The sequence below is a fragment of the Lactuca sativa genome, chromosome 9, assembly GCF_002870075.4.
Source record: "Lactuca sativa cultivar Salinas chromosome 9, Lsat_Salinas_v11, whole genome shotgun sequence".
Classification (NCBI taxonomy): Eukaryota; Viridiplantae; Streptophyta; class Magnoliopsida; order Asterales; family Asteraceae; genus Lactuca; species Lactuca sativa.
In genome coordinates, this window is record NC_056631.2 from 171567518 (window position 1) to 171575461 (window position 7944).

At 33.5% G+C, this 7944-nt stretch overlaps 1 long non-coding RNA gene across 2 annotated transcripts; it reads right to left on the minus strand.

Annotated features, from left to right (window-relative positions):
- Positions 1–2183: 2183 nt before the first annotated feature.
- LOC122195886 (uncharacterized) lies at positions 2184–4418 on the minus strand. Of its 2 annotated transcripts, none has more exons than XR_006186887.2 (4): positions 3946–4418; positions 3463–3826; positions 3090–3384; positions 2184–2448 (listed from the first exon to the last, which is right to left on the minus strand). It is a non-coding gene; the product is annotated as an uncharacterized LOC122195886 (long non-coding RNA). The 2 variants fall into 2 exon arrangements; XR_006186888.2 differs by having other exon boundaries at positions 3463–3856.
- Positions 4419–7944: the final 3526 nt, after the last annotated feature.

The window sequence follows — 7944 nt, forward strand, 5'->3', positions numbered from 1 at the left end:
CCTTTCTCTCTTGAGCAAAATTGAAGGGCTCCTTGAGTTCGTGTCCATTCCGAAACAAGGGGGAGAGGATGTATCTCAACCACCTCCCACTTCTACAGCAACAAAAACAACCGAACCTCGTTCAACAGGCCAAGCCTCAGGTTCGGGTATCAAAGACAAATGGAAGAAAATTGCTGAAGAGAGTGATGACGATAAAGAGACGATTGTAGATCTCTTAAAGAAGCAAGGTCGCGATAAGGATGCTGATATGAGCGCTCACGTTGCCAGAGAGGCTGAGGAATCTGAAAGAAAAATGAAAGAGGCTCATGACCTTCTTGAGAGCAGGAAAACCCTTTTTCCTCCGTGGACTCTTGAGAAGCTTTTGAAGGAAGCAATTGAAACTCCCAGCATTTTGTGGCTTGAACCGGTGATTTCACTGGATCGCATCAACTCTGTCGATTCACAGTTTGACATGCCACTGACCCGAAAGGCCTTCATCTTCCATGCCTTTGATAACGTTGCTGATATCCCTCATCCTCATCCAAAGGTTGATAGGGATCTCGTCGAATTCTACCTGAAGGCTGCTCAACCACAGTATCAAACTTGGAGCGCTCAGAAGATAATCAACGTTCGGTCCTCAAGCCGTTTCGAGAAGGAAACTTCACTAACGTTCAGTTCAAGGTGCTGAGGGGTTCTGCTAAGACCGAACATTCCATATCGCTTGCTGATCTTCCCAATTTGAATCCACATGATTGGATAATTTTGCACAACATCCTCCTCACAAATGAAGCAGAGTATGGTCCGATTATTGATCACTTCAAGAGGATGCTTGTATGCTACATAATGGAAGTTGCCAAGATGGATCAGGAGATCGCTAGCATCATTAAGAAAAAGCCCACTATCTCACCTGTTGGCTCTGCCAGTGACCTGAACATGATGCAGATGGGTAAGATTGACCCGAAACGCAATTTTGTCATGTTTACCAGAAACGAAGGCCAAAAATGCCTGTTCGCTTTGGCAGACAAACATCTATACACCACTGCATGCCTGGAACATGTTTTAGGAATCATTCATCGTTGCAAGCAGAATTCGGCAAACGACAAGAAGTACTTCGATGACAGGATCCAGTGGTACATTCGCTTCAGACAGACAATCCTCGCTCTCATCCCTCGTCTGTTTGAAACTGCTAAGAAGGTTCCTGCAGCTGGTCCCATCAAGAAGAAGTGATAGTCTCGCTCCAATTGACGCAAAGGGGGAGATTGTTAAGTCCAGATAGTGTTGCGTCTTGGGCTCGACATTTAGTCCATTTAATATCCGGTATGGGCCTGTCCATCCGTGAGTTATTTTGTAGGGTTTAATATTTATAGATGCTTGCATGCATCCTAGAACGTAAGTTTTTGATAGAGATTTTTGTAGCATTCATCGTTCTTATCTTTTGTAACCCTAATATCCTCTACAGCGGAAGTTCTTCATCGAGCTCTGTTGAGGATTGAATCAATTGAATCATTCGACACATTCAGATTCATTCTTGTGCTTTATCTTACTGTTTTTCGCTTTCTTGATTTACCTGTTATAATATCTAATCGATCAAAGATTTTTATAAACTCATCACACACATACACACATATAGTATGTGTATGATTGAGTGTGTGACTGTGTGTAAGAGAGAGAGAGAGAGAGAGAGAGAGAGAGTAACATGGGAGTGTTACCTCATTGAGTTAAGAAAGAGAAAGATAATAAAAACTGTGACCACATTTTATCTCTCAATTATGAAACCTGTATAGAGGCCTTTCCACAATGGTGGTTTTCCCCTTCAATCCCATGTGTTTACTAATTTTCCCTCAGCTATGGAACCTGTGTAGACATTTTTCGTAAAAGAGAAAGATAGATCAAGGGTACTAACAGAAAGTATAAAAAACCATACTACTTATACCCTTGGTTAAAAGCTTCCAACTGACAACCATAAGCTCCACCTAAGAAAAGAAACTCAAGAAAGAAGCCTTGCTAATCGAAATGTGGGTATTTTGTTAATGTAAATCTATAAATTGGTCCTTTTCCAAATATTGGGTCACTATACTCAAGCACTCCATATAAATCAGTCAAGAAGAGAAAAATCACATTACGAAGATTTCAAACATAAACTGAGCACAAAGAGATAAGAATAGAACCAAGGGTAAAACAGTCCATTCTCCCTATAACATATATCATTGACCTGCACATTTAATTAAACCTCCAAAAGCAATTTTTAATCTCAAAATAATCACTTTACCTTTCTAAACCAACTTTAGACTTACATGGAAAGAGAAAAAACAAAGCACTGGTAAAATAAACAAACAAATGGGTTATTTTTGTTAGTGTGTTAGTGTAGCTGCTGTGAATCCAAAATTTCATCACTTTTATGAGATGTTTCTCCTGAAATCTGTTGTAGACCAAAAAATTAGGTAAAGGGTGCATGGGGGTGCTACCGACCTGAACATCAAAAGTAAAATTAAACCAAAAAAAACATTAATTAATCAAAATTTGATGAAACCCAATTAGATTCAACATAAAAAAATTAAAATTTACAGAACTTAAACATAATACCCTTGAAATTTATAGAATTTAAACATAATACCTTGGATTTTATGAAGAAAGAACAAAATCAAGTAAAAAAGTATCTATAATCTCGATAATAAAGATCGATTCATCATACAAAATTTGAACACAACCAGATTCATTGATCATTCTCTAACAGAATAGTGTTTAGAAAAATGAAGATGAAGAAGCTACCTTGGTGAATCTGAGTAAAAGGAAAACACAAGAAGAAAAGGAAGTTTGGTGGCAGAGCAGGACAAGGAAAAGAGAGCAGACTTTCGACTCACCTTGATGACCTCGCACACAAATGCATAAAACAGAACACCTCGACATTCTCATTCTTCCATTGATTTAAAATATGTACATCAATATGGATTTTTTTAACGTATTAGGATGGAAAAGGATGATGAAAAAAGAAAGAGGGCAAGAGGCGTCGGGAGTGAGATAGGGGGTTGTTTCTTCCAGCATAGAAAACAAAACTCATAATCGATCTTATTTCAAGTTGAGTCATATTTATTAATTAGATAGCTTCATACCTCGAAATACTCGATTATATCCCAAGAATGGCGACCCACAGGCCCAACATACAGCTCTTGTCCTCCTATTTTCATCAAGAACAACTGCAAAACCGATTATGATTAGAACAAATTGAACAACAAAGAACAAATGGTTAAATAGTAATTAAGTGCAAATTCTGTCTTCAGGTCTCTGTTGCACACACAACAACCCCACATGGATCGATCTCATCACTTCTAATAAATTCATCGATTCAATATTAATACATTCTTCAACCAGTTCCAAAGATTTCCCTTCTTTATGTAATCCCCATGCCTGAAAAAAAAAACCCATAAACACATTGAAGATGACGAACAGTGGTTAATTCAATTGAAAGTTGAAACAAAAACTAACATGTCCAATAAGATTGTGGGTGTATTCTTTATGAAAGTATCGTATTTTTTTCTTCCCACTCACAATCTCTAACATAACAACACCGAAGCTAAATACATTTGATTTGATCGAAAAGCTTCCATCTCAGAGGCTGTCCCAGAGTGAAAAACAAACACCAACAATTGAAGTTCCAACAAAACAACTCTGCCCAGGAGGAGCATCCAATGGTGAGCTTCTTGATTCTTACTGAAGGGGACATCTTTCATTTTATAACGCCGCCCAGTAGGAGCATCCAAATCCTCCTGCAACGACTTGTATTTTACGATTCTATTTGTGATTTAGGGCAAATGTAAACAACGACTTGGTTCGGGAATCAAATGTCGACCTAGTGTTATTAGTTGAAAGCAAAAACGACCTGGTGTTAATAGTTGCAAACATCATAAAACTGACACGACGATCTGTAGAATACAAAATAGAATCAAGCTTTAAAGGTGTATAGTATACCTTTTCGATTGGAGAAAATCTTCTTCAACTGTTGAAACAAATCTTGAGCCAATCGCAAAGTCCTTTTTACTGCATAAATCTCTCTGATGGAAAGCACCGAAAAATCTTCGATTCCGGATAAATCAGGCGAAAAAGGATGCTTGGAAGGTGAATGACCAGTGGGTCACCGACGGTGGAGGCGATTAGGAAGGAGACGGAAAGAAGAGGGCATGATTGTGCTTGTAGTTTATGATCTTCGTCGGCAGATGATCAATCTTCGTCTCCATCAATCTAAAATTCGCCTAACACACAAATTGGTTCATCACTGCCTCCATTACAGATCTAAAAAATCTTGCCCTGATCTACGTGCGCCTCCGGGCTTCGTTACAAATCTAAAAAATCTTGTGCTGATCTACGTGTGCCTCCGGGGTTTCTTTCCACTCCACACGGGCATTCACCAAAGCAGAGGTTTCCCTCGAAGCATCGGATGAAGTTGGAAAGGGGAAGTCTTTGGTGGTGTCGATGTGAATTAAGTTAGATGGCAGTTGTATGCTTAATATTACTATACATGAATCTTATTTTTCAAGAAATGGACAATATCCTTAATATATATATATATATATATATATATATATATATATATATATATATATATATATATATATATATATATATATATATAAAAGAAAGAGTTATTTGGAAAACGAAAAAAAAATCATAAAAATCATAAAAATGCATAAAAAAAATACTTAGAGATCATAAAACTTTTTTTTAATTTTTTTTTGAAAAAATCATAGTTGTTTATACAAATTCACTGAAAAAAATTTTGAAATTTTTTTTTTTATATAAAAAAAATTTGATTTTTTTTTCAATGAATTTTAAGAAAAAACTGCGATTTTTTATAAAAAAAAATTCAAATAATTTTTTTGTGATCTCTAAGTATTTTTTATGCATTTTTATGATTTTTAGCGTCTTTTATTTTCCATAGAACCTAAACCTATATATATATATATATATATATATATATATATATATATATATATATATATATATATATATATATATATATATATAGACACACACACACACACACACACACACACATATATATATATATATATATATATATAGGTTTAGGTTCTATGGAAAATAAAAAATCATAAAGAAAAAAAATCGAAATTGATTTTTTTTCAACGAATTTTAAGAAAAAAACTGCAATTTTTTATAAAAAAAACTCAATTATTTTTTTTGTGATCTCTAAGTATTTTTTATGCATTTTTATGACTTTTAGGGTTTTCTATTTTCCATAGAACCTAAACCTATATATATATATATATATATATATATATATATATATATATATATATATATATATATATATATATATATATATATATATATATATATATATATAGGTTTAGGTTCTATGGAAAATAAAAAACCCTAAAAATCATAAAAATGCACACACATATATATATATATATATATATATATATATATATATATATATATATATATATATATATATATATATATATATATATATATATATATATGGTTCAATTGAGAAAAAAAATGTTGAGAATGGGGAATCATTCTCAGCCACACATTTATTTTCCCGCAAAACACTTAGGCGTACCGTCAGAAATGGATAACGGATAAACATGTGTTTTCCAACCAAACATGTTTCGTTAAAGTATGCTAATCATTACCTTAATATACACAAAACATACTTTTTTATTTATTTTTAGAAAACCATTTTTATCGAAAATTTATTTTAAATATATATCAAAATTGATAATTTTTTATTCTCTATAAATAGACATCCATATTGATATAGTTTTAATATAAAATAAAAAATTTATTTTTTTAGAGTTTCAGCTCTCGTTATTAATAAGTGAATAAAAATCTATCAGAGTTTTATTACTGTACATTCATTTATGAATAAAACGTATGCTTAATTTTTTTTATAGTTTAAGTATCGTTCATATATGAATATGACATGTAATAAAATTTTCTTACTTAAAATATATTTTTTACATCATCTTTCGTCATATATTATATTTATATATGAATAAAACGTGTATTAGTTGTCGTCATATTTTATATTCATATATAAATAAAACATTTATCAGATTTTTGTTACAGTTAATTTGTTATTCATATATGAATAAGTAGTATAAATGATACTTAAACTATAAAAAGAATTAATTATATATTTTTATTCATAAGTGAATAACGAATGTACTGTAGCAAAAATATGATGCATTTTTTTTTTCCACTTATGAATAACGATAGCTTGAAATATAAAAAAAATAATTTTTTTTATTTTATCTTAAAAGTATATCAATATAGATGTCTATTTGTAGAGAATAAAAAATCATGAATTTTGGTATATTTAAAATTATTTTTCGATAAAAATAGCTTCTTAAAATTAAAAAAAACGAAAAAAAAACTATGTTTTTGTATATATTAAGGTAATGATTAGCATAGTTTAAGGAAACATGTTTTGTTTGAATCACATGTGTATTCTTTATCCATTTACGTTGGTACAACGGAGACTTTTGCTGCAAAAATAAATGAGTGACTGGAATGATTCCCCAATTCTCAACATTTTTTATTTTCTCAATTGAACTTACGACAAAACTGCAAATTTGGTCCTAGTGGTATGCATTTTTTGGGGTTTTAGTCCAAACCCCGACTTTTTTTGGGATTAGTGGTCCTTTTGAGCTATTTTCATCGCGTTTTTGGTCCCTCTGAATAGTAAAATGACTGTAACACCCTTAGGGTATTTATTTTCCATTTTTTTCATTTCTTTTTTAAATCTAATATTAATTTATTTATTTTAATAATTAAAAAATAAAAGGCCCTCTCTCTCTCTCTCTCTCTGCATCACAAATAAAAGGAGCATAATTTCTATGTGACAACCCGAAACTTTCATCCTATGTAATTGGTCCGCGTATTGTCTTTAAATCTTGAATTCTTCATCCTTTGTAAATCTTGTGGTTCCAAATGCGTGTATTGGACATAATATAGTCTAGTTATGGGTCTCAGGAGGTGTTGGAAAGTGTTTTGCTTTATGAAATGGGATTAAACACACCAAAAGAGGTGTGTGCGGCCACACACCCATGTGTGCGGCCGCACACCCAACCGCACACCCTCTAGCCTCACACCCAAACATATATATAGATGAATACCCTCTTCTTTCATTCGTTTGGATGCTCCTTACCCTCTCTCTACTTTCTCTCTCTACAATCTTCAACCAAGAACACCTTGAAGGCCTCATATTTGTGATCTAGTTCATCTTCAAGCTTATTAGTGGTAAACACTTGAATCCCAAGCTTTAAAACTCATCATGTTCATCATATTCATAGTCTCTTGAAGGTGTACGGCCGCACACCTTCATGAGGGGGCGGGGGGCAGCACGCATTCAAATCTTCTTGTGTGAAGAGCAAACACTTCACATGGACTCACAAGAGGAGTGTACGGCCGCACACACACTCTGAACGGCCGCACACACTTGTGTGCAGCCTCACACACCCTTCTGGCCGCACACCTCAGCCGCACACTCAATTTCAAGGCCATGCACTCACTCAAATGTCCATTTTGGCCCTAAACTTGCATGAATCATTAAGTATGGATCATGAGACACTAGTACTCAGTAATGTCGAGCCCTAAGGATGTTTTTCCATCATGATTAAGCATGAAACACTCTAGTTCTAACACAATTATGTGTCATCACATGAATTATAGGGACCATTGGCATTCAGGGCATCCGTTGACACTCGAGCCCTACGATAAACTGTGAGTTCATACCCCTTCAATGAACTTTTCAAATGTGTTTATATGTTTTAAGGGGGGGGGATACAAGTCAAATATACATGTTTATGAAAGTTAATCACATGTGATTCACTATTAGTAGATCAAATCACATGTGATTTACAACTATGCCTTATAAAAGAACTATGCGTTTTCTAAACTACTTTGGATTAATAAACTAATTTCTAAATGTTTCCTTAG